Genomic DNA, 5,871 nt, shown 5'->3' with positions numbered 1-5,871 from the left:
GCCCCAGCACCCATGGGACCCCCAGGACCCACACTGTGCCCCCAGTCCCATCCCCAGCACCCATGGGACTCCCAAGACCCCCACTGTCCCCCCAGCACCCATGGGACCCCTGGAACCCACACTGTCCCCCCGGCCCCCCCAGGACCCCCCCAGCCCCCCCGTACCTGCTCCAGCCGGGCCCCCAGGGCTGCCCTCCCGCGCTGCAGCAGCCGCCGGCCCCTGTCCAGCTGTGCCAGGGCGGGGGGCACGGCCCCCCCCAGGGCCCCCAGGGCCTCCCCGTAGCGAGCCTTCAGCTCCTGCCAGCGGCCCCGCGCCGCCGCCGCCGCCTCGCCTGAGGGGGGGCCCGTGTCAGCCCCCCCAAAGGCAGGGGGACCCTAAAACCCCCCAAAAGGGGACCCGGGAACCTCCAAACTGGACACAGGAACTCCCAAAAGGGGACCTGGGAATCCCCAACCCCTCCGCAAGTGGACCCAGGAACCCCCAAACCCCCGCCCCAAAAGGGGGGACCCCAAAACTCTCCAAAAAGGGACCCGGGAACCCCCCAAACCGGACACAGGAATCCCCTAAAAGGCACCTGGGAACCCCTGAACCCCCCAAACCGGACACAGGAACACCCTAAAAGGGACCTGGGAACCCCTGAAGCCCCTAAACCTGACACAGCAACTTCCTAAAAGGCACCTAGGAACCCCTGGACCCCCCAAACCGGACACAGGAACCCCTAAAAGGGACCTGGGAACCCCTGAACCCCCCAAACCGGACACAGGAACCTCCCAAAAGGCACCTAGGAACCCCTGGACCCCCCAAACCGGACACAGGAACACCCTAAAAGTGACCTGGGAACCCCTGAAGCCCCTAAACCTGACACAGGAACTCCCAAAGGGGACTTGGGAATCCCCAACCCCTCCCCAAGTGGGCCCACGAACCCCCAAACTGGACATAGGAACCCCCAAAAGGGGACCTTGGAACCCCTGAACCCCCAAACCAGACCCAGGAGCCCCCAAAGGGCACCCAGATATTTGGGAATCCCCAAATACCCTCTCAGCCCCCTCCCCAAGGGGACCCAGGTGACCAGGAATCCCTAAAGCCTCCCCTAAAAGGGCACCTGGGTGTTCGGGAACCCCCAAACTCATCCCAATCCCCCCAGTTTGGGCTCCCTCAATCCTCCAGTGCAAGGAGCACTTTCTCAGCACCCCCATAACAGATCTGGGGGGGCTCAGAGAGGACCCAGAGTTTGGGAAGAAAAGCGGCTTTGGGGTTCAGTTTGGGGGCTCAGGGGGTTTTGGGGGGCTCACGCAGGCTGGTGGGGGCTGGGGGCAGCCCCGGGCTCTCGATGACCCCCAGGAGCAGCTTCAGCACCCGGAGCTGGGACAGGAGCAGCTTCTGCTTCCGACGGGTGTCCTGGGGGGCAGGTTTGGGGTGTCAGGGGGAGATTTGGGGGGATTAGGGGAAGTCATGGAGGTTTTGGGGGTCGGGGGAGGAGGTTTGGGGGGTCAGGAGGTTTGGGGAAGGTCAGGGAACCCCCAAACTGGACACAGGAACCCCCAAAAGGGGACCTGGGAATCCCCAACCCCTCCCCAAGTGGACCCAGGAACCCCCAAGTCCCTGCACCAAAAGGGGGGACCCCAAAACTCTCCAAAAAGGGACCCAGGAACCCCCAAACTGGACACAGGAACTCCCAAAAGGGGACCTGGGAATCCCCAACTCCTCCCCAAGTGGACCCAGGAACCCCCAAATCCCTGCCCCAGGTGTGAGACATGGGGCAAAAATGGGGTGCGAAAAGGAGAACTGAGAAAGGATTTGAGAAAATATATGGGGGAAGAAACGAGGGCAGAAAATGGGGTGGTCAGGAAGGTTTAGGGGATAAATGTGGGGGTCACTAGAAGCCTCAAGGCCAGATGGGGGGGGGCTGTGAGGAGTTTGGGGGGTCAGAAGTAAATTTAGAGAAGATATGAGAATGTTAGAGGGCAAACGAAGAAGCCAAGAACAGCTGTGGGGGAGATGTGGGCGCCGTGGGTGTATTTTGAGGTGCCGCGGGTCTCACCATTTGATGTTCCACCAGGACAACAGCGGGGACATCACCCTCCTCCTCCTCCAAGGCCAGGGCGGCCTCGAGCGCTGCCAGCGCCCTGGGGACACCGGGACACGTGTGGGGACACCCCGCAGACACGAGTGGAAAGGAACAGATCCCCCCGATACCCCGCAGTGACGCGAGTGGGGACATGGAGACAAGCAGCGAAGAACCACTGAGGACGCGTGAGGGCACGGAAACACCGCAATGCCCCGTGTGGGGGTGGGCGTCACCTCAGGGACCCCGTGAGGACCCGGTGAACCCTCAGGGACCCCAGAGGAACCCGGCGAAGCCCCCGGGGCTGCCGTAGGGTTGGGGGGAGCCGCGCCGGACGCCCCCGATCCAAGATGGCGGCCGGGCAGCCCTCAGGGGTCCCGGGGGGGGGGGGGGGGGGGGGGGGGTCGCGCGCTCACCCCCTCGCGCGCTCCAGCCGCGCCGCCATCGCCGCCGCGTCTTCCCGCCCTCCCGCCTCGCCCCGCCCACCCGACCGGCGGCGACCAATCACCGCCCGTATCCACCCGGTTTGAGTCTGGCTGACCAATCGCCGCTCGACCCCGCCCCCGGTAACCAATCACCGCGGGAATAAGGAGAGAGGCGTGTGCAGCCATTCAAAGTGAGAGCCAATCACAGCGCGTGGGGAGGAGGCCACGCCCCCCCGCCCTGAGGCCCAGACAGCGGCCGCCATGACGGGAGGGGCTGGGGGAGGGACTGGGTTATACTGGGAGGGGCCGGGCGATACTGGGGGGGACTGCATTATACTGGGAGGGACCGGGCGATACTGGGAGGGGCTGAGTGATGCTGGGAGGGACTGGGTTATACTGGGAGGGGCCGGGCGATACTGAGAGGGGCTGGGTTATACTGGGAGGGACTAGGCTATACTGGGAGGGGCTGAGTGATGCTGGGAGGGACCGGGCGATACTGGGAGGGGCTGGGTTATACTGGGAGGGGCCGGGCGATACTGGGAGGGACTAGGCTATACTGGGAGGGACTGAGTGATGCTGGGAGGGACCGGGCCATACTGGGCGGGGCTGGGTTATACTGGGAGGGGCTGCATTATACTGGGAGGGGCTGGGTTATACTGGGAGGGGCCGGGCGATACTGGGAGGGGCTGGGTTATACTGGGAGGGACCGGGCGATACTGGGAGGGGCTGGGTTATACTGGGAGGGGCTGAGTGATGCTGGGAGGGACTGGGTAATACTGGGAGGGACTGCGTTATAGTGGGAGGGACCCGTTGATACTAGGAGGGGCTGAGTTGTACTGGGAGGGACTGGGCGATACTGGGCTATACTGGGAGCAGTCTCTGCAGTCCCAGTAGGGCCGGGGGCTCTCGGTGTGGCCCCTCCCCCCAAGAACCACACGAGCGCTCTTCCCACACCCCCGTGGGGGGAGGGGCCTTTATTCCCCCCCAGGTTGGGGAGCGGGGTGGGGGAGGGGCGCCCCCCAGGACACCCCTCCCCCATCATCGCCGCCGCCGCCCCCCCCGCACCACGGTCCAGCCGTCCGGGGGGGGAGGGGGCGTCCCGCACTCCATCGCCTGGGGAGGGGGGAGAATGACGTCATCAGCGTGGCCTGTGGTGACGTCATCAGCGTCACACACGCTCCCGCCCTTGGTGACATCATCAGTGCCCCTCCCCTTCCCTCGGGGGGGGAGGGGGGGGTCCCTCCATGTGCCCCTCCCTCCATTTGGTGCCGCCATCGCTGCCCCGCCCCCACCCCGGGGTTCCTCCCCAGGCTCCGCCCATTTGATGACATCATCAGGATGGAATGACATCATCACCAGGGCCCTTCAACCGAGCTGTGACATCATCACCCCCCCCAGCCCCCCCTCACGTGGGGGGCCCGTGGAGTCACCACCCCCAATTTAATGACGTCATCAGCAACACCCCAATTTAATGACATCATCACCGCCCACAGGTTAATGACGTCATCAGCACCATCCCAATTTAATGACATCATCACCACCCACAGGTTAATGATGTCATCAGCACCACCCCCAATTCAATGACGTCATCACCACCCACAGGTTAATGACGTCATCAGCACCACCCCCAATTTAATGACATCATCAGCACCCCACAGGCCCCCCCCCTCACGTGGGGGTCCCGCGGAGTCACCACCCCCAAATAAATGACGTCATCATCACCACCCAGCCCCCCCTGACTTGGGGGTCCTGCAGAGTCACCACCCCCAATCTAATGACGTCATCAGCACCAACCCCCATTTAATGACGTCATCAGCACCACCCCCCACTTTAATGATGTCATCACCACCCCCAATTTAATGACATCATCACAACCCCTAACTTAATGACGTCATCAGCACACCCCCCAATTTAATGACGTCATCAGCACCCCCCAGCCCCCCCCTCACGTGGGGGTCCCGTGGAGTCACCACCCCCCAATTTAATGACGCCATCAGCACCCCCCAGAACGACCCCCCATGACCTCATCCCCCCAGCCCCACCCGCGCTGATGACATCATCAGCACCCCCAAATCTGAAACCCCCCCCACAATGACGTCATCAGCTCCCCATGACATCATCCCCCTCACCTCCTCCTCCTCCTCGTGCTCCCCTGGCTCCGGGCGGCTCCGGGGGGCTGCGGGGGGGCTCCCGGGGGGGCTGCCGGGGTCGCCCCCGGGCCGGGCGGTGGCCAGGGCGGCGGCCAGGGCGGGGCCACGGCGGGCGAGAGCCCCCAGGGCCGCCCCCACCCCCCCCACGTCCCCCCCCCGCGCCCGGGCGAAAAGCGTCAGCAGCTCCCGGCTCACCTGCACGGGAGGGGGACACTGGGATGGACTGGGAAGGAGCTGGGAGGGCACTGGGACATACTGGGATGGGGCTGGGGGGGTGCTGAGGGCTGATGTGTGAAACTGGGATGGACTGGGAGGAAGTAGAAGAGTACTGGGAATACTGGGAGGTGCTGGGAGCACTGAAGGATGGTGGTAAGAGCCTGGGGATGAACTGGGAGTGACTGGGAGTGGCTGGGGGTGGCTGCTGGGAACATGCTAGTCCATACTGGTTTACACTGGGAGCTACTGGGAGCGACTGGGGGCGGCTGCTGGGAACATGCTAGTCCATACTGGTTTATAGTGGGAACTACTGGGAACATACTAATCCATACTGGTTTATAGTGGGAGCTACTGGGACTGGCTGGGGGTGGCTGCTGGGAACGTGCTAGTCCATACTGGTTTATAGTGGGAACTATTGGGAACATACTAATCCATACTGGTTTATAGTGGGAGCTGCTGGGAGTGGCTGCTGGGAACATGCTAGTCCATACTGGTTTATAGTGGGAACTACTAGGAACATACTAATCCATACTGGTTTATAGTGGGAGCTGCTGGGAGTGGCTGGGGGTGGCTGCTGGGAACATGCTAGTCCATACTGGTTTATAGTGGGAACTACTAGGAACATACTAATCCATACTGGTTTATAGTGGGAGCTACTGGGAGTGGCTGGGGGTGGCTGCTGGGAACATGCTAGTCCATACTGGTTTATAGTGGGAACTACTAGGAACATACTAATCCATACTGGTTTATAGTGGGAGCTGCTGGGAGTGGCTGGGGGTGGCTGCTGGGAACATGCTAGTCCATACTGGTTTATAGTGGGAACTACTAGGAACATACTAATCCATACTGGTTTATAGTGGGAGCTACTGGGAGTGGCTGGGGGTGGCTGCTGGGAACATGCTAGTCCATACTGGTTTATAGTGGGAACTACTGGGAACATACTAATCCATACTGGTTTATAGTGGGAGCTGCTGGGAGTGGCTGGGAGTGGCTGCTGGGAACATGCTAGTCCATA

At 62.5% G+C, this 5,871-nt stretch overlaps 1 long non-coding RNA gene across 2 annotated transcripts; it reads right to left on the bottom strand.

Moving 5' to 3' along the window:
• Nucleotides 1–1,357: 1,357 nt before the first annotated feature.
• On the bottom strand, nt 1,358–4,715 carry LOC116437305. 2 transcript variants are annotated; one of them, XR_004237231.1, is made up of 4 exons: nt 4,620–4,715; nt 2,482–3,603; nt 2,042–2,126; nt 1,358–1,398 (listed from the first exon to the last, which is right to left on the bottom strand). It is a non-coding gene; the product is annotated as an uncharacterized LOC116437305 (long non-coding RNA). The 2 variants fall into 2 exon arrangements; XR_004237232.1 differs by having other exon boundaries at nt 2,482–3,638; nt 4,620–4,653.
• Between the last annotated feature and the right edge of the window lie 1,156 nt (nt 4,716–5,871).

This window comes from Corvus moneduloides, chromosome 34 (genome assembly GCF_009650955.1).
Source record: "Corvus moneduloides isolate bCorMon1 chromosome 34, bCorMon1.pri, whole genome shotgun sequence".
In the NCBI taxonomy this organism is placed as follows: domain Eukaryota; kingdom Metazoa; phylum Chordata; class Aves; order Passeriformes; family Corvidae; genus Corvus; species Corvus moneduloides.
Note: the sequence above shows the minus strand (reverse complement) of the source record. Positions and strands in the feature narration are given on the sequence as shown.